The 21,833-nt window shown below is 44.3% G+C and overlaps 1 long non-coding RNA gene across 1 annotated transcript in view; it reads right to left on the bottom strand.

Moving 5' to 3' along the window:
• LOC109551448 (uncharacterized) overlaps positions 1 to 21,833 on the bottom strand; it is a 38,135-nt gene that overhangs the window by 14,993 nt on the left and 1,309 nt on the right. The window contains exons 2-3 of the long non-coding RNA XR_002178227.3: positions 17,840 to 20,890; positions 17,527 to 17,624 (exon numbers count right to left, since the gene is read on the bottom strand). This is a non-coding gene — a long non-coding RNA (uncharacterized lncRNA). The remainder of the gene's footprint in view (positions 1 to 17,526; positions 17,625 to 17,839; positions 20,891 to 21,833) is intronic.

The raw sequence follows: 21,833 nt of genomic DNA, 5'->3' as shown, positions 1-21,833 counted from the left end.
TTCTCCCATGTTTTTAAGAGGAAGCTGTTTTCAGTCTTCATTATTTAGTGATTAAATTTAATACGCCTAATAACTTCAGCAGAAAAATAATGAAGCTCAGGTTTACTGTCTTCTCAAAGAGGTGACTTGCTTTAACTCTGTTCCATTTTCATTCTGCAAGTTATATCACTGCTAACTTCGGCCCTACCTTTGCTTGTATGCCTTCATGGAGTCGTAATTTTATTATTGGTGCTGGCTTTGATGGGGTCAGTGTTAGATCGGTTTCACACTCTGGTCCTTTTCTCCTTTTGCTCACAGTGTTTCTTGCATCCTTTTCCTTCATCTGACTCCAACATTGTCCTTCCTGTGAGTTTCCTTTTGAAGTCCCAACAATGAGGGTCCGTGAGAGGGAAACACTCTGGCTTTGGGGAAACACCCGGGCTCTGCACTATGTCTTTATTTCCTCTGTACTCAGAATAGACTCGACTCAGCATAGAATCTTAGACATCCAGAAATTTCTCTTTCATGCTTAAAAGACATACTTCTAGCTTCCAGCCTTCCTGATGGTGTAGAGATGTCTTCTCTGGGTCTTACCGGATACTTTGAGGTCACCTGGCTATTTTAAGTTTTCCCCTCTGTTTCTGAATGTCCACCATGTTCCTGCTATGTGTTTGATGGTATGTTTATTTTTCCATACCATGATTTTTCAACTGGGGAATTAAAGTTGTTCACACATGTACACACTGCTGTATTTATTTTTTATTTATTTATTTATTTTTAAATTATGGTCATATCTCATTTAAAAATTTATTTTTATTTTTGGCTGCGTTGGGTCTTCGTTGCTGCGCGTGGGCTTTCTCTAGTTGCGGCGAGCGGGGTCTCCTCTTTGTTGCAGTGCATGGGCTTCTCATTGCAGTGGCTTCTCTTGTTGCGGAGCATGGGCTCTAGGCGTGCAGGCTTCAGTAGTTGTGGCACATGGGCTCAGTAGTTGTGACTCACAGGCTCTAGAGCTCAGGCACAGTAGTTGTGGCGCACGGGCTTAGCTGCTCCGCGGCATGTGGGATCTTCCCAGACCAGGGCTCGAACATGTGTCCCCTGAACTGGCGGTTAGATTCTTAACCAATGCGCCACCAGGGAAGTCTCGACAATGCTATATTTAAAATGGATAACCAGGGCTTCCCTGGTGGCGCAGTGGTTGAAAGTCCGCCTGCCGATGCAGGGGACGTGGGTTCGTGCCCCAGTGCAGGAAGATCCCACGTGCCGCGGAGCGGCTGGGCCCGTGAGCCATGGCCGCTGAGCCTGCGCGTCCGGAGCCTGTGCTCCGCAACGGGAGAGGCCACAACAGTGAGAGGCCCGCGTACCGCAAAAAAAATAAATAAATAAAATGGATAACCAATAACATCCCAATACGCAGGCGTCTTTAGTTTTTTTTGTTACCTTAACCATCAGCTTTCTATTTTTCAGAATTGTGTTGCAAACTGTGTTCTGCTGTCTCCCTTTCTCTTTGTGCGTGATTATGCAGTTTAATCATGTCCTCTCCTTTCTGTAGGGTTTGCCTCCATATTTATTACAAATGCTTCTTTTCAGGAACGGCCTCAGGCTGTCACCTGGGAAATCATGAGTTCTGCACCATTAGAACAGTCTGTCTGAGAAGAACATTTCTGTATGCTTGACATTTGGGGCCACGTGGTACAAACCCGATTAAATAGTTTATTCTTAAATTGTGCTGTTTGATGAATGCAAGTCTTTGCTCTAGGGGTCTGGAATCTGAAGAGCTGAAATTGTGATGTAGGTACTTCAGCCTTCATGACAGATCCCCAGTAAAATTCCTGGACACCGAGGCTCGGGGGGGCTAATCTGACTGGCCCGAGTTCAGATGTGTCGTTACATACCACTGCTGGGACCATTAGCCACGTAACTCCACCGGGAGAGGATGCCTGGAAGTATGTGCCTTGCTTCTCCTGGACTTTGTCCCACAGACCTTCAGGCTTTGCTAATTTTAAGGAAGGAGGATGAGAGGATGCTCTGGGCTAATGGTAACGTCTACCTCAATAGGGTTGGTCGCATAGACATATTTATTTGTCGAAACTTATCATAGGGTACACTTAATATTTATGCCTTTCATTGTATGTAAACTTTACCTAGAAATAATTTTAAACAAATAGTAAAACCTAGTTAATGATACGTATACTGAAAGTTTCAGGGTAGCCTGTGTGGATGTCTGTACGTATTTTAAAATGGCTCAAAAAGAAGCGTACGATAATGGATGGAAATTGGGATAGATAAATGGACAGATAGGCCTACAAAGCAAGTCTAGTAAAATGTCAATGCTTCACTCTGGGTGATGAGTACATGAGTGTTCAGTGTAAAATCTTTTCAAATTATATGTTGAAAATTTTTCCTAATAAAATATTTGAAAAAATCAAAATTGGAACATTACAACAAACTCTCCATTTTTACTGTGATTTTGAAACGGAAGTATTGTTCTCAATAAAGTTTCCTCAAGAAAAAATAAATAAATAAAATGGATAACCAAGAAGGACCTACTGTATAGCACAGGGAACTCTATTCAATATTCTGTAATAACCTAAATGGGAAAAGAATCTGAAAAAAAAGAGGTACATGTATACGTATAAGTGAATCACGTTACTGTACACCTGAAACGAACACAACATTGTTAATCACCTATACTCCAATATAAAATAGAAAGTTAAAAAAACAGTCATGCCCAGATCTGCTAAAATGAGCAACCACTGTTTCTTCAAGTATGACTCGGCCCCTTCTTTCTTTTTTTTTTTAAATTTTCTTACCAATTGCGTGACCTTAAAATTAAAAAAAAAAAAAAAAGTCCACAACTATTCTGGTTCTTAATTTTCTCCTCTGGGTCAGATAATCTCCAAAGATCCTTCCAACTTTAGAGACACAAGACTACAATTCTATCACTTAAAAGGAGAACATGACAGAAACTCTAAGTGGACACATTTTCTTTGTCTCCTTGTTTTTCTCCCCTTGAAAAATTTTTAAACTTTTAATGCTTATGAGATTATAGATTCAAAAAGTGTTGCAAAAATAGGACAGGGAGGCCCCTCTCTCTCTCTCTCTCGTATGTTTTTAATATTTTAATATTTACAAGGGAAACATGTACTAATACACAAATTATTCAGATTAGCTGACTTTGCAGTTTAAATGTCCTTGGAATCATTTCACTGTTTCCTTTATATTTTTTTCTCCCAAATTCCTGTCACTGTTTTTTTTAAAAATTAAAGTATAGTTGATTTAAAATATTATATTAGTTTCGGGTATAAACAGAGTGATTCAAAACTTTTATAGTCTGTACTCCATTTCCAGTTATTACAAAATCTTGGCTATATTCCCTGTGCTGTACAATGTGCCTTTGTTTTATACACAGTAGTTTATAACTCTTACTCTCCTCCCCCTATGTTGCCCCTCCCCGCTTCCCTCTCCCCACGGGGAACCACTAGTCTGTTCTCTATATGAGTGAGTCTATTTCTTTTTTGTTGTATTCACACCAAAGAGTGCTTCTGTATTATTCATCTATCTTCCTTATTCCTGCTACATTAAAACCAATTTCTTAAAAATTGAGGTATAGTTGATTGACAATATTATATTAGTTTAAAGTGTACAAAGTAGTGATTCCAAATTCTTATAGATTATACTCCATTTATAGTTATTACAAAATACTGGCAATACTCCCTGTGTTGTACAATATATCCTCATAGCTTATTTATTTTATACCCAGTAGTTTGTTCCTCTTAATCCCCTCCCCCTATCTTGCCCCTCCCCGCTTCCCTCTCCTCACTGGGAACCACTAGTTTCTTCTCTGTATCTGTGAGTCTGCTTCTGTTTTGTTATATTCACTAGTTTGTTGTACTTTTGTTGAGATTCCACATATAAGTGATATCATACAGTGTTTGTCTTTCTCCGTCTGACTGACTTCCCTTAGTATGATAACCTCTAGGTCCATCCATGTTGCTGCAAATGACATGATTTCATTCTTTTTCATGGCTGAGTAGTGTTCCATTGTGTACACGTACCCCATCTTCTTTATCCATTCCTCTGTCGATGGACATTTAGGTGGCTTCCACGTCCTGGCTATTGTAAATAGTGCTGCTGTGAACACTGGGGTGCGTACATCTTTTCTAATTCGAGTCTTGTCTGGACCCATGCCCAGGAGTGGGATTGCTGGATCAAGTAACCCTCACTCTTAGCTTAACACAAGTCCCACCGTTATTCTGCTCTGGGGTTGCCTTCCTGCATCCTGTCGCTCCCTTTCCACCCACTATTCCAGTGTATGAATCCTTCCCATTCTGCCCCCCGCATTCTGCTCTAACGATATTTTCTTATTCAGCTTCTCAGCGGCAGCAGAATGTGTTCCCCTCTCTCCTCTAGGGCAGCACCTTCCCACGGTCTCTCTGGACAGCAGCCGCTCATTCACGTCCTCTCCATCAATCGCGAGGCCAGCGGAGGCGGTCGAGCCTTGCAGATTCTGTACTTCATTGGAGATTTGCATCCCGCAATCACGTCTGCTTTCCGCCTCCCGAACTTCTCACCAGGCGCCAACTCTCGGAGGACCATTCCATCCGCGGGGGTGATGGGGGCCTCTGTGGGTGTTTCCCTTCATCTTGAGCAATGAACTCTGCGTTCCGAGCCGTGCACACCTGGCATCCCATCGCCTCTCAGGAGAACCTTCTCCAAAGCGACTACATCTGAACAGAAAGGCAAACTGGGACAGCACACCTCGTTTCGTGTGAGTGGAAAGCTGGAAACCCGTCGACGTTTCCAATGAGAATACACTTGGCTCAGGTCCGGGGGGCTGGCTTTTCGCGCGGAGCCGGCAGAACATTCTTTTTGCCTTCCACCTTCTCCGCGGCAGATTCCGGAAGTAGTTTTCCCATGGAGTGAATAAGAACAATAAATGAGAGACTCACCAAACAGATAAATCAGCAATTTTATTGCTTAAAGACTGATCACGCAAACACAGTGCAGTGTTTTGTCACTGTGACGCAGTCTAGCGGATAAACAGAAGCGTTGCTTAGGGGGGAAAAAGTCGAGGGAGCTGGAAAAATACTCAGAAATAATGTCTTGTGTCAAATCTCACAGAAGCTGGGTTTAAATGCTTCCTGTCACTCATTAGCATTTGTAGCAGCCGTCCTCAAGCCCATTCATGAGGAAGTCTAAGAAATATGATCTGAAGACTGCACTGAAAAGTTTGTGCCCAGGAAGCAACGTGGCATTTCAAATGCTCTCTGTATTTCTAGTGGCAAATTTACTAACACACCAACTCAAATATTTAACTTCATGTAATATGTGACTTGCTGTACAAATGCTCTTCCGGAGCAGCGAAAAAGGTTATTTTACAGAGAAATGATGCTAAAGGAATTTACTGTTTGTTTTTTTCATTTGCCCTTATTCTCATGTATCAGAAAGTCTGCAAGCAAACACAGCAATGGCATTACCAGACTTACTTATCTTCTCTGTTGCAGGTAACGTGGGTTATGAAACTTCGTATCTTCCGAAGCAACTGTTCCTCTGCACTTTTTTTATGACGGAAATTTCTAAATGCTACGCAAAGGGGCAAAGACACGAAACACGCAGTGTTTACCTAAATGCTATAGTCATTCCTTATTTTTCCATTTGTCACATGTTCCTGAAACTGTAAATTCATACGCCCGAAATAGTTCTTCAGAATTCAACGTCATCTAAATGATCAGATACGTCAGGGAATGTGAATCTGAATTTTGAAATATAGGCTATAGTTCTTAAAAACAGGAAATTTATTCGGACTGTTCTAGCAATACACTGACCCTGATGAAAAAGCAGACATAGCCTATCTGGGTACAGCACTGACTTTGAATCCCAGTCTAATGTAATATTTAGAACCGCTGTGATTTTTTTTTAATAAGAAGGAAGACGGTTATATGTACATAAGCTGAGAATAGAGCTTGTTGATCAAAACACGAAATCTTGCAGGGCTATGAAGGTAGAGATGACCAGGCATTTGGGGGAAGTTTACAGAAATGATCCTTTATCCCCCAGGGAACACAGCAAGACCACACCCTACCTGCACCCCACCCCAATACTGGTACGTTGGACAATGTTAACGGATGCTGACCAACGGCAATTGGGCAGAAGACGGGTCCCATTAAAAACAAAAATCTCCCACAGCAGCGTCCCAAGGGATCAGTCTGTTCTACATACAAGAAAGAAGAGAACACGTATCTGTAGGAACCTTAAACGTAACAGTAAGACTAATCTCTTTTCTAATGTACTTGTAGACGTGACGTCACCATCGCCTTTGTCACATCGGTTGCACCGAACAAAGCTGGTCCGTGGTGGAAAAGGTCTACACAAGAGTGTGAGTGTTAGGAGGGGAAGACCACGGGGATCCCTCCTAGGGGCTGCTCACCCCAGAGAATGGCTCAAGAGAATCCCCCCATGGGGAACAACCCCGTTGGGCTTTGCAGGAACTAGACGTAACTATTTCTGTCCTAACCCACTGAGATTTGGAGACTGTTTTTACTACTCTTAGCACAAGCTGCCCTGCACCAGATTCCTTTCTGAAACTCTCGAGTGGGAGCTTCAAGGTGACAGATCTGAGCCTTCGGAAGGCAAAGTGTTCCTACGATGTGTGTCCTTCCTGGATGTCAGGTTACAGCTTTACGGACCTGGTCCCTGCCTTTGTCCACGTAAATGACCAAGGGGACACGCCTGCAGCCAGGCCTTGGAGCTTGGCTGTCACAAAAGTCCAAAGACGTTTCACAAGAGCAAAACCACAGTCACATTCTATGAAAGGTTGATTTCTTTTTTTTTTTTTACCGCATGGATACAGATACTGTTACTTCAATGGTCTTCCTACTTCCCCTTACATCTGCAAAAGTGAAAATGAAGGCAGGTTGTGGTTTCTGAGTTTACACTTCACGGGACGTTTTGAACAATCTAATCCAGGACATGAAGATAGTCTTAGGCTCTTTGTCTCTTTAAAAATACGATTTCCTCATCCTCCTACACTGTTGGCGGGAATGCGAACCGGTGCAGCCACTATGAGAACAGTATGGAGGTTCCTTAACAAAATCAGTATAGAGCTACCATATGATCCAGCAATCCCACTCCTGGGCATATGTCCAGACAAAAGCATAATTCAAAAAGATCCGTGCACCCCAATGCTCACAGCAGCACTATTCACAATAGCCAAGACACAGAAGCCACTTAAGTGTCCAACAACAGAGGAATGGATAAAGAAGATGCGGTGCATATATACAGTGGAATACTACTTAGCCATAAAAAAGAATGAAACAATGCCATTTGCAGCAACATGGACAGACCTGGAGATGATCATATGAGTGAAGTAAGTCAAAGACAAATACCATATGATGTTGCTTATATGTGGAATCTAAGAAAATGAAACAAATGAATTCATTTACAAAACAGAAATAGACTGACAGACAGAAAAAAAAAAAAAAAACTTACGGTTACCAAAGGGGAAAGGGAGGGATAAATTAGGAGTTTGGGATTAACATATACACACGACTATATATAAAACAGATAAATAACAAGGACCTACTGTATAACACAGGGAACTCTATTCAGTATCTTTTAATAACCTAAAATCGAAAAGAATCTGAAAATATATATATATGTGAAACTGAATCACTTTGCTGTACACCTGAAACACTGCAAATCAACTGTACTTCAGTTAAAAACAAGAAAACAATGACACACCACAGTGATCTCTTTCTGCAGAAGGTCCATTAATCTACACGTTGAAATCCCTCCTGGCCACGTCACAAAGGATGCCCTGTTCCAGCAGAGCTCCTCTCCCTCAAAAGCATGAAGTGGTATCCTCTGCTCTCGGTCTGGAAAGCGTCCTTGAGGTCTCCTCCCGAGAACGGTCACTGGGGGAACGCATCTTTAATTGCTACCAAAAAAACCCCAAAAACAAAAAAAGCATTTGGCCACACAGGATGTGAAAGATAAAGTTTAATTTGCTGATGATTGCATGTGGGCTCCGAAGACGGATGATTTATCTCTGACACTTGGCGGCAAACTTGAGGACGCTGAGCCTCTTGTTTACATGCTTTGGAGTTTGTGCAACTGTACGGTACGGAGAGGCTCTGGAGGGATGTTTAGCTTTCTTTCTGAGCTTATGATTACCATGGACGTGGAAGCATGAGGCTCAGAGGAATGTGCAGGGGTCATTTAGAGAAAGCAACTCCAGACTCGTTCCAAGGATTGCAATCCTGGAGCAGCTGTGATTTGGGGGTGCTTCTCACACTCTTTGTGACACCTACGAACTCCCCTTGGGAGGCTCCAGTACAAAATGTGTCGGAAAGGCTGTCAAACATCGAAAGCTTATACTCTCTCCAGAACCCAGGTTGTCAACAAAGCTTGGCGTATTACTTTCCTATGGCTGCCATAATGAAATACCATAAATTGGGTTGGCAAGACAGTGAGAAGTTACTCTCTTCCAGCTCTGGAGGTCAGAAGTCTGAGACCAAGGTGTCAGCAGGCCTGGTTTCTCCTAGAGGCTCCTGGGGAGAATCTGCTCCACCCACCATCCCTCAGCAGCTGACGGCGGCTGTCGGTAATGCTTGGTGTTCTTCGGTTTGTAGACACATCACTCCCATCTCTGTTTCCAGAGTTACACCCCATTCTCTGAGCCGTCCTCGTTTTTAAGGACACCCTGATGGGATTTCCTGTTCGGCCTGCTGCAGGATGACCTCATCGTAATTAGTTACACCTGCAAAGACCCTCTTTCCAAAGACAATCACATTCAGAGATCCAACAGGAACATAAATTCGGGGAGAAGCTGGTCACCCTATTCAAGGCTCCTTCTCTTTCCTTAAACAGATGATGGGGGCCTCGAGTTTCTCCTTTTCATCCTTCCACAGAAAAATAAATGTTTCTTTTGCATTGGAAAACCTGTGTGCCAAACCCCAGCCCAGAGGGACCGGAGGGGACCGTTACTTCTCAACTATAGGTTTCAAGGAAAGCCTCTCCCCAAATATTTTATTGCATTTCCAAATGAGATCCGGGCAAACATCACAACGGTGTTGACGGGTCTTGGGTCTCGGCCTGTGCACACATTCACTCTGAAAGAAGTTTAAAAGACTCTTCCCCCCATACAGAGAAAAGGTCGGCTTAAGTGCAACCATCTTTGCATTATTCATATTCATACCTTGTCAGTTTTCACTAACCCTGCAAGTTAAGAATATCCAAAGAGCGATTTATGTCTCTGGGTTTTATAGCTGTTTCCCTTCTCCCTGGCGCCAGGGTGGCCCCAAGACAAGCTCCACGTCAAACAGTTTAAATCCTTCCATGTTTATTGACTGCAGTGAAAGGAGATCTCTGGACGGGCAGCATATCTACAGAAACTACCGATTAACAACGGCTGAGGGATATTGCCGTATATATATACACACACACACCACATCTTCTTTTCCCACTCATCTACTGATGGACACTTAGGTTGCTTCTCAGCCGTAAAAAAGAATAAAATACTGCCATTTGCAGCAACATGGATGGACCTAGAGACGATCAGACTGAGTGAAGTCAGACAGACAGAGACAACTATCCTAGGGTATCACTTGTATGTGGAATCTAAAAAAATAATACACATGAATTTATTTACAAAACGGAAACAGACTCACAGACGCAGAAAGTAAACTTATGGTTACCAAAGGGGAAAGGGAGGGGAAGCATCAACTAGGAGTTTGGGGTTAGCAGATACAAACTCCTATGTACAAAACAGATATACAACAAGGATTTACTGTAGAGCACAAGAAACTCTGTTCAGTATCTTGTTGTCACCTATAATGGAAAAGAATATCTATCCATCTATCTATAACTGAATATATATATATAACTGAATCACTTTGTTGTACACCTGAAACTATTCCAATATTATAAATCAACTATCGTTCAGTAAAAATAATATAAAAACGGCAATGAACTTGCATTTATCAACGGTCAATAGGTTATTGACAACGTAGCTTGTGCACAGACTTATGAGGTAGCTGTGCTGATCACATTGCAGCACCTGTCTTTTAAGTGACCTCATTCCACCCAGACAAGGGAAGAGGAGGGGGTGTAGGGAAGAGAGATGGGAAAACAGGTTGGAGAGACAGATGGGTCCAAAAAATGCATGGCCAGGTACTGTATGTGAAGGAGTGTGAATGTCGTCCTCCGTGTGACGGGAAGTCAGCGGACAGTTTTAGGTAAGGAAGATGGTGGAAGGTTTACGCTTCTGAACATCCTTCGGCTGGGGCGCAGAAAAGACTATGTGGGGTGACGGTGTATGCAGACGCTCAGCCGTGGGGCTATCGCAGGCGTGCAGGTAAGAGAGGGGGATGGATTTAAGGAGCAGCTCTCTTAGAGATGAAGGAAAGGGACCGGTTCGGGATAGGCTCTGGAGGCAGAAACACCATCCTATGAACTGGATGCTGTTCTAGGGGACGTGGAGGGGAGGACAGATGTCAGGAACGGACCATGGGTTTTGCTCTTGGCCGTGGAACCAAGACTGATGGAGGAGGTATAACGGGAAGTGACCGAGAGCTCCCTTGCTGATATAACTTTTGAGATTTGTAGTGGATAATCCCAACGTGAAGAGGAAGGGGGGTATCCTAGGAGGTTCTTGGCTTCCGTGACAAATATATGAAGATCAAAGCGACGTCAGTTATGCTCAGGAACGAGAATGGATTCTAAATTCTGAGTCGCACGAGGAGCATACGCCTGAATTAGAAAACGCTGAAAATCCAGTGCTACTGTTCCCTTGATATTCACAGATGGCCCTTCCGAGAGATTTCATTTTGCACACGCGTGTTTGCAAAGGCCTCTTTGGAGCCACACTCTTCTTTGCCCCCCATACAAATACTTCTCTGTGTGTAAAGCCCTCGTCTTTGCTGGAAGGGTCGCTGTCTCTCTGCCTCTGGGTTTTGGAAGCAGTAGCTCCCTATTGTTCCTGGAGAAGCTCCTGACCCGCACGGAACGGAAATCAAACCATCTACTGACGTCTTGGGTAGCAAGGCTGTGAGGACAGGCTACATATTCAGATCGAGATATTCAAGGACCTGACTGTCTTCTCCCCTTTTTCTTATCTGTGGGAAGCTAGGGTGCAGCTGCCGTGGCTGAAATTGGGGAAAATGTAGGCACTGCAGAATCTCTTTATGTTTCAGAAACTACGACAGTAGATGTCAAAAACACGTATCCCCTGTGACTCACTCGCCCGCGTTTCCTAGGAATTTCACGGCTTTGTATTAGACAAACATTCACTGAGCGGCTGAAAGAGGACCAGTACTGCATGTGGGTTTATCCACACAAGGTAAATAGGCTTCATTCTTATCTTGAAGAAGAGGTTTCCCATGTAGTTTGGAGGAAAGAAATCCTTTCAGCTCAGGGCACTCTGTTAAAAAAAAAAAAAGGCACATACAGTGCACTGCAAGGGGACAGGGAGAACCCGTATAAAAAGGACTATGGAGAAATGAAAACCAGAAATGCTCACTGGCTTTCTCCGTGTCACTTGGCAACACTTCTTTCCATCCGAGAGAGTGGAAGATGAAGCAGAAAGTACACAAATGATCCAACAGATGCTCAGACCCTTACACACAAATGCCTGTTAAATGGCTCATAACCTCCTTGGGCCAGCCCTGCCCCATGCCATCCGCCATGATGTTCTGCTATCTTGGCAACACCGATATGCACTGAGATTCCTCACGGAAAATGTTAGTTTAGAAAACGCAGAGTGTCATCAAATTCAAGCAGTGACCTCTGTTAGGAAAGGTCTTGCCCACGGAGACTAACATATGAATACTCATCAATATTAATGGATTAATGAGTGACCATCTTCTGAAACACTGGGGCCAATTCTTCCTCAGAACTGGACTGGCTACCAAAAGGTCTTGTAGGATGAGAGAATCTAGCTCATTATCCCGAAGTCTAGTTAGTGGTCAAGAAAAAGCCTAAATGGTATGCCTCACACTTTGTTTAAAAATTTCACTCCGGTCCTGAATCTTCACTGCCAAGTTTTAAGTATGAAATGCCATAAAGAGATGTTAAATGTTGGCTGCCTCACAGGAGAGGTGAGACAACTGTGGTGATTCATCCAGTGGTCTACCTTACTACAGAATTGCTTACAAGGATAACATTACATCAGCTCTAATTAGGCATTTATCAAGGGTAAATAGGCCTCCTTAGGGTTTCCAGACAATGAGGCAGTCCCTGTATGCCTGCTGCGTGGAATTCTGGCTGACAAGATGCCTGGGAGACCCCACCAGACACAGTGTCTGCCGCGGTTTGAAATATTTGTCAAGGCGAAGCTAGCTTCGCATAAATAGAGACAGTCCTAAGGCATAGCTTGACAGACTGTCGCAGTATTTGCGTTCTCTTATATATTGCTTAAAGATTCTCGGGCATGTGCGCCTTTTGTCTGAACTGACTACTTCTGGCATCTTCTGCAAAAACAGGTTATCTGGTCGTTTTTATTACTTTATACACAATTACACACCGTCCGCCTTCCAAAGTGAAAAGAACTTCTGGGTAAAGCGTAATAAGCCTGGGATGCGAGGGACGGTTCCAACAGCTGCTTCATGAAACAAAATGAGACCACATCCTTCTCCACATTTAGGTCGTGGCACCAGATTGTGAGACTGGAAGTTTTGTTTCTGATGCAGAGGAAAGAAGTGAGGAATTCACTTTCGTCCCAGGGTGGTTGCCTTTGTCATTTTAAAATTAAACTGAGTTTGAACCTGCCCTGCAATGTTTTTTCTTATTTTATTTTTTAATTGAGTAGAGTCGATTTACAATGTTGTGTTAGTTTCAGGTGTACGGCAAAGTGATTCATTTATATATATATATATATATAAAAAACATATATATATTCTTATATATAATATATATTCTTACATATATATTCCTATATATAACATATATCTACTCTTTTTCATACTCTCTTCCATTATAGGTTATTACAAATATTGACTATAGTTCCCTGTGCTATAGTAGGTCCTTGTTGTTTATTTTACGTATAGTGGTTTGTATCTGCTTAATCCCATACTGCTAATTTATCTGTCCCCCCACTGTCCCCTTTGGTAACTCTAAGTTTGTTTTCTACGTCTGTGAGTCTGTTTCGGTTTTGTAAGTAAGTTGCTTTGTATTACTTTTTTAGATTCCACACATAAGTGATATCATATGACATTTGTCTTTCTCTGACTCACTTCACTGAGTCTGATCATCTCTAGGTCCACCCATGTGGCTGCAAATGGCATGATTTCACTCTTTTTTATGGCTGCGAAGCAACCCAAGTGTCCATCCATGTATGAATGGATAAAGAAGATGTGGTCTATAGATACAGCGGAACATTACTCCTCCGTAACAAAGCATGAAATAATGCCCTGCATTCTTTAAATGAACTGGGAACACAGATTTTCTAGAGAGGAATGTAAGGGAGAAAGAAACACCCTGCAGACCTCATAGCTGCAGGGCTGCCAGCAGCCAGTTCCTTCAAATGCCATGACCGTAACAGGGTGACCGGATGGGTGTCTTCTCCTCTGCAGTGGGGAGCTCAGAACACATGGAAACGTTCTGGAGTTACTGGAATTTTTATGTGGCATCACAGCTGTCTGAAAGCTGTGTGCCTGGCCAACTGGCTACGTTCCCTCTTTTACTTTTTCAGATCCTTCCCTTAATTTGTATTTGGACGTTGCAAATGATGTTTCAGAATGACTTTAGAATACTGTTACAGCGCCCATATGTTCCAGCGAAAATTCCATCCTTCATTCGGCCCAGTGCTGAATGCATCCTAAGATGCACACACACACACACACACACACACACACACACACACACACACACACACACACACACACACACACACAGACAGACATTATGACGGTTAATTTTAAGTGTCTTGACTGAGCCACAAAGGGCCCAGATATTTGGTGAGACATGATTCTGGGTGTGTCTGGGAGGGCGTTTCTTGATGAGATTAACATTTTTTAAAAACTGAAGTACCTTTGATTTACCACGTTGTGTTAGTTTTAGGTGTAAAGAGAAGTGATCCAGTTACACACATATATATATATATGTTCCTTTTCAGATTCTTTTCCATTATGGTTTATTACAAGATACTGAATATAGTTCCCCAGGCTATATACAGTAGGACCTTGTTGGATGAGGTGAACATTTGAATCAGGAGACAGAATAAAGCAGGCTGCCCTTCACCATGTGGGTGGGCCTCATCCAGTCGACTGAAGGCCTGAGCAGAACAAAAGGATCTACTCTCCCACAGAAAGGAAGGAACTTCTCTCTGTCTAACTGTCTTCAAACAGGGACATCTGTCTTCCGCATTCAGACCCAGAGTGGAGTTGACACTATCAACCCTTCTGAGCCTGCACCTTGCTGACTATAGATCTTGTGGCTTCTCAGTTTCCATAACTGCAGGAGCCTCTTCCCTACAGCAAATCTCCTTATATATACATCACTAGGGTCTGCATGTTTCTGTTCTCCAAACTCCGTATGTTGGAGCCCTAACCCCCAAGGTGATGGTATGAAGAGGTGATGAGGTTAGGAGAGCGGTGCCCCCGTGGATGGGATTAGTGTCCTTATAAGAGACCCCAGAGAGCTCTCTCACCCCTTCCTCCGTGTGAGGACACAGCAAGAAGATGTCCGTCTACGAACCAGGAATCAGGCTCTCAGTAGACACCAGATCTGCCAGCAGATCTTGAAATCCCACCCTCCAGAACTGGAAGAATAAATGTCTGTTGTTTCTAAACCACCCAGTCTGTGGTACTTTGTTATAACAGCCCAAATGGGCTATACATATATGTATCAAATATGCAATATTAATATTATATATAATATTATTTTATGTATGTTAATATATCTACTTATATATAGACACATATAATATATGTTATATATATTACATATATATGCCTTATATATTATCATATATAATATGTCCATCTTAAATCTAATATTGAATATAATATATGTTCTCTGGGGAATATACATATATATTCACAAATTCACACACATAGATCTATATGTGTATACAGATGCAAACATATATTCATTTCCATTTCCAGCTGATATATTACAACCTAAAAGCACGGGCAGGCTAAGACCCCACGTGGAAGGCTGGAGTCTGTGAACAACGGCAGACAGGCATCTACCAGCCGGTAATTTCTTCTCCCTCCCTCTGTTTGAGGGTCAGTTCCTTCTGTCCACTGGGAAGAGGGTGCCTAAGATGGAGCAGTCAGCCTGGCTCATACCCAGAAGCGGTAACCCCGCCTTGCGCTGTCTCTCCCTGCTTCCCTGCCCCGGCCCCTGTTCCCTCTCTGCCACTTGCTTGGACCAGCGCAGCCTCATTGCTTTCTCCCTGCTTTCTGGGGGATCCCACCTAAGACATGGACCCTTGAGCTCACTGAGGCACCGGCATCCACAGTTCATCACTGAGCTGCACTTCTCATGCCTTGGTATTTCTTGAAAATGCTCAGTGGTAATTGGCGGAGGGCAGGCACGGTGCTGGGGCAGGACTGATAAAAATGAGAAGCTGCACCCCCTACCTTCACATCGCTCAGAGACCACAGGGCAAACGGGGGATGAGTAGGGAAGTGAGACCAGGGCTATCATGAAATGACAGACAGTGCAAAGAGACCATCTAGGGAGTGTGCCTGGCTCTGTTGCGGGGATGCTGGGGAAGTAGTAGGGAGGGAGGGGGTGAATCTCTGGGGCTGATTCCAAAAGCAGAGGCATGTGTGTCTCAGGGGGAGATGTTAGGGGAGCATTTCTCAGGGCAGAAAGCCGCAGAGGGATGCTGTAAATGAGATTCAGGGCAGGGTAACATCCACGGTGCAGATGTGGCAATGGGTCCTGCAGTGCAGGGGAGACACACATAGCTGCTGATATGGGGCCACGGACAGAGACAGAGGTGACACAGGGCGCCGGGACTTGCAGGCTTCCTGGGCAACTCTCTCAGTAAGGGACTGATCTTTGGGAACTGAACAAGCTTCTAAGGCACCCTGTATCAGGGTCTTTCCCAAGTCATCTATTCGAACACCCTTAGTCTCCTCAAGAGAGAGGCAAGGAGACTCGGGGTGGCAGGACGTAGCGATGGGAAGCAGACGCATTGAGTTCAGGCTCCAAACAGCCCAGTCGGGGGCCAAGCAGCAAAGACGGCGGAGCAAAGACCCCGAGGTCACCTCGCCTCACGGACACACCAAAATCACAACCCTGCAGAACAGCCATGGATGAAAAAGACTGGAACCTTCCAGAAAAGATCCTCTACAAACTAAAGACAAAACAGCCAAGTCTGCTTGTTTTCTGCCCTGAATCTGAAAGGGTTCCAGGAGCTTCCTCCCTCCGGGATCAATCGTATGGACCTAGTTTGGGTTGGGTCACCACCTCTTGATCAATAAGCCCCGCAAATGATGGTGACAGCAGAAGACGGTTGTAGAGAAGCTACCTGTGAATCAAAAAGATCCTTTCAACGATGGGGAATTAACCAGGGGGTGGGAAGCCACCCAGGACTGGCTAAAACTAGTTTATTGCACCTAAAACGAACTTATTTCTTGTGTGAACTGTTGGCGATCTTCAAAAGAAGATATGCAGTGATGTGAAGGTAACGAATAGACAAAGGAATGAACAAAACAAGCATGGATCCACCAGCCGCTTCAAACATCGGGAACACTTCCGAATCGTTATTACTCTCTGGGATCCCCTTTCCTTTCAATGCTCCTCGAGAACCACTCCCCCCAGAGTTAAGTATTTTCCCAAATTTTATGCGCAATAAGAAGATAGTAATGCCTTTGCCGAAGGTCCCTGTATTTCTCAACAACATATTAGTATTCCACTCTGCTTTCTTTATTCACTGATAGCACACTGTCTGGTCTCCTGTACTCTTTTCTCTCAACTGTGCATTTCTAAAATGCATGAGGACGTTGCCTATGTATTCAGTCAACTTGCTTCACTTTTGTACAATATTCCAGTGTCGATCACTTCACACTCTATACATCGGCTCTCCTGCCAGCAGACACGTGGGTCGCCTGCAGGTTGCGGTAGGAGAGGCGTTACTCCCGAGAGCATGCTTATACACGGACACACATGCAAGACATTCTCTAGAGTTTCTACCAATGAGGGGAACTTCTGAGTCACCCTCAGCTTTTCAAGATGGCGCTAAATGGACTTCCAAAGCGATTGTACCAACGTACAGTCCCGGCAGCAAGGGATGAGTCTTGTCACTGCTTGCGTACGCATCAACAGAGGGTTTTATCCATGGGCAGAGGCTACTAACTGATCCCAAACCAAATTATCCCTCTTCTCAGCTTGGCATCGCCTCCCAGCTGGTCTCAGCGTTTGATGTGTCTGTGTGGTTGAGTTCTGGCTAAAGGAATGTGAGTAGAAGGATGTGCACCATGGAAACCTCCCATGGGTAAGCATGTACGTGTTTTCTCTCTTCCAGCCGTGCGGCACTGAAGCGACGGCAACAAAAAACACCAACAGCAACCAACCAACAAATGAAAACTGGGGTACCTTGGGAGGCAGGTGTTGATGATGGCAGAGGACCAGTTTGGCCAGGAACCTGGATCTCTCACTCATCGCTGGGAAGAAATCGCCTCAAGTAGGAACACCTGCAAAGGACGAGTCCTTTAAAATAAACAAACTGTGGCTGCGTTAAGTCTACGAAATTCTCCGAGGTCTTTGTCAAGGCAGTTCGCGTTACTCTCAGCAACACAGCCCCCGACGTCTCAACGGGATCAGCCTCCCGCATCTCCAGTGACAGCGCAGCCAGCGTGAGTTTCTCATTTTCAAACACGATTGGTTGACTTTTCAGCTGTTTACTCACCTGCGTGATTCCGCTTCCGGGAAGCCCGAATCTTCTTGTCTTTCGCTCACCTAGAGAATGTAAAATAATTGTAAGAAAAGATGAGACTATGCAGATACGTGTAAATAAATAGCTGTAGACTTCTACAGCTACCCTGCATGGGGGGTACAGGAGTATGTGTAACAGACATATTTAGACATTTGGGACATTTTTCAGGATTTAGCTCTTCAATATCAGGGCTTTTTAGAATATCTAGGGAGCCCCATGTTCTGAGGGACGTATATTTGTGCCCTGATTAGGAAGGGCTTTACGCTGCTATACAGAATTTTATGTGGGTATTCACTCATGCCCCTTCGAATCTTCAAATCCAAAAAAATTTCCAAAGGTTAAAAACCCATTAGCCTTATTGTAACTAGATGTTCCTGGGTGACAGCCGGCCTCTAGACGAACACAGTCCTGCAGAAGTTTCTGCAGTGCTGGAATAACGTTCTACGCTGTGTCATCCAACATGGCGGCTACCCAGCACTTGCTTGAAACGTGGCTCGTATGACCAAGGAAGTAAGGTTTGAAGTTGTCTTTTATTTTAAATCATTTACATTTAGTTAGGCAGGGATGACTACTGGCTACTATGTTGGGCCACTGGGATACGTCTCTAGACCCTTCCCGCTCAACACGTGGGCCACCGGCATCTGCATCACCTGGGCGCCAGCCATGAATGGATGCTCTCAAGTCTCGCCTCGGACCTACCACATCAGACTCACATGCGAGCACGTTAAAGTCTGAGAACACCACGTTAGAGCTGTTTCACACAGATATCCCATTTTTCTTCTCTTTCCCGAATCTGTCCCAAACAAAGCACGGTGGTGTCCTCCCATCACCCAATGACAATGACACCACCCACGCCTCCACCTGCGACTCCTTCAAATTCAGCTGGTCAGTGCTCAAGATAATCAAGCTATTCCTCATTTTGTTTCTAAAATGAAAGCCAAACAGGCTGCACAATTTTTGCACTGTATAGCACCACGTGGTACCTAACATAGAATGGGGAGACGCTTAGTATTGTTTCTATAAGAAAATGACACCCAGTGAATAACTGGTTTAAGCGAGCACCCATATGCTACAGATTTCCAACACCAAGCACACTGTTAATGAAAACAAACACATCGCAGCGTGGTCCTTTCAGATGAACCCTTGCCGAGCCTTCTCCCATGACGGCGTGTATCTGATACCTAAGGCACAAGCATCTCCTATAAAAATTCCACCACCCACCTTATCACAGTTTTCATAGTCACACACGGTTGAACTTGACTGCACCTGACATGGAATTATCCTTCTGCCCAGAAAGGCCTTTAATACATGATGTTTGATCACTATAAAGGCCAGGTTGCTTTTATGTCGGTAGCAATTTGGAGGAAAACCATTCAATGGAAGAATAACTGGGAGGTAGGGTGGGCAATTACTCTCAGAATAATCATGGACAACAATGCTGTAGCACCTACTGCGTGCCAACATCAGACTAAAAGTCTGACGTGCATTAACACCTTGGATCCAGCATGACCAGCGGATTCAGCACCAGGAGGGAGAAACCCAAGTGTCACAGTGGGTTTGGGGAGAAGTGGCTGGGCTGGGTATTGCTTTGTTGGTAGATTCTCTAAGGTTTACCATTATTCGGACCAGGACAGAAAGAAAGGAATCAATAAGCACCCACTTCCAGATTTTGACTTGAATAATTATGCACATATACAGTTGACCCTTGAGCAACACAGGTTTGAACGGCGTGGGTCCACTTCTAAGCACATTTTTTCCACTAAGTAGGTACGACAGTACCACACGATCCAAAGTTAGATGAACCCTCGTATATGGAGGAACCATGGACACTGAGTGCTGACTCTAAGTTATACTCGAATTTTTGGTGCTCTGAACCTCCACGTGGTTCAAGGTTCAACTACAGTGGGACCATTCTCAGAAGGGGAAAACTGGAGGGTAAGAAGAGATTTGGAGGATTTTTTTTTTTTGGAACGGGGTCGGGGGGTGGAGAGTGTAAGCCCAAGTTCTCAAATGATTAGAACAAAGCCGTCCTATCCCCGAGCTGCTCTAAATGATCAGAAGGTGGAAAATACCACAAATAAGGTAATGTGCCCAGGTCGGGCGTTCTCTTTTAGAGAGAGGTCGACCACCATGTTCGTCCTGGATTTATCCTTTGTCAACGGCTGTGAGAATCTTTCATGCATTTCTCAGTGGTTCACCTGTTCCCCATGCAGCCCATCTGTTCTCAGAAGACAAGGTGGGTTCCATGATGCCAGAACTAGTGGCCAAGGAGGGTGGTCCCTGCTGCTCCCCTAAATCTCCACAGAGACAGTGATGTCTGGCAACAGGCTCTTATCCCAGCAAGTTCAACTCTGGCTTGTCATGATTCAGCTCCAATCAGACACGCCTGGGAGCTTCTGGTAGAAGGAGCCGTCTAAGCCGTGGACAACCCACCCTGTTTGATGTATCCGCTGTAGGTGTCATCAGATGCCTACAGGTGTTGGCTGTCCAGTCTGCATACCCCACGGCCATGCTACCACGGGGGTCCTGCCACCCGCTAGCCAAGCTTCCATTTCTTCCGAACCCAGGCTATTTAGAGAGAATCACAGAGTATATATGTCAACCCCAACCTCCCATATATCCGCCATTGGCACTATGTATAAAATAGATCACGAATGAGAACCTACTGTGTAGCACAGGGAACTCTACTCACCGCTGTGTGGTGACTTAAATGGGAAGGGGACCCAAAAAAGAGGGGATATACGTGTACGTAGAGCTGATTCACTTTGCTGTACAGCAGAAACTAACACAGTATGGTAAAGCAACTCTACTCCCATAAAAATTAAAAAAAAAAAAAACACAAGAGAGAGAGACTCATGGCGATTTCCTCTCCAGATGGTTCCAATCTTCCTCATGCCTCGCTGGGTTGGCTCATTGCCCGTGGGCATCGCTTCAGTCCATTGGGGGTTGGGGGCGGGTCCCCCTGGGTACCGTGGAGGCCCAGAGAAGCGATGTATGCCGGCGGGGCGAGTCTAGGGCAGGATCCTGGAAGAGGGGATGGGTTTTTGTGAGCTGCGCATAGCAGGATGGATGTCGGCAGGACACATTCTAACATTTATAGACCATTTCCAAAATGGTAAATCGGGTGAGTCCTCACTCCTATGTGTTCTGTGAAGAGGCTAGACATTAAGAAATGGTTGTAGAATGAAGTGAGTGTTTACGGATGACAACTGTGCAGAGATAGTGGTCCACGTGCATGCCTGCCCAGCTGCCACATCTGGAATAAATGACTGGTGAGGAATACAACCAGAAAAGTGATTGTCAGTTGATGACAGCAGAGGGGGAGGTGATGCTGGGGAAAGAGAAATCCCCCTGATGGATCCTGAAAGGCTTATAGATATTACTATAAATAGGTACATAGACAATTTTTTTTCTGAACTCTATATACGCCGCTGGGTATGAAATACATATCTAGCGAGAACCTGCTGTACAGCACAGGGAACTCTACTCGGTCCTCTGTGGTGACCTGGATGGGAGGGAAATCCAAAAGGGAGGGGACACGTGTATACATACCTACAGTGGGGCCACTTTGCTGTGCAGCAGGAGCGAGCACAACATTGTAAAGCAACTGTACCCCAATAAAAAAATAAATATTAAAAAAATAAGTACAGAAAAGAAAAAAAAAGTACCTGGGAAAGGAAACTTAAACGCATATGACTAAACGAAAGAAGCTAATCTGAAAAGACTACCTACTGTGTGATTCCAGCTCTATGACATGATAAAAAAAAAGAGACAAAATATGGAGACAGAAAAAAAGATCAGTGGTTGCCAGGGTCTAGGGGAAAAAGGGAAATGAACAGACAGAGCACAGAAGATTTTTTAGGGCAGTGAAACTTCTCTGTATGATGATAAAATGATGGATACGTGTCATTATACACTTGCCCAAAGCCACAGAATGTACAAGACCAGGAGTGAACCCTAATGTAAA

The sequence above is a fragment of the Tursiops truncatus genome, chromosome X, assembly GCF_011762595.2.
Source record: "Tursiops truncatus isolate mTurTru1 chromosome X, mTurTru1.mat.Y, whole genome shotgun sequence".
Taxonomy (NCBI): domain Eukaryota; kingdom Metazoa; phylum Chordata; class Mammalia; order Artiodactyla; family Delphinidae; genus Tursiops; species Tursiops truncatus.
Note: the sequence above shows the minus strand (reverse complement) of the source record. Positions and strands in the feature narration are given on the sequence as shown.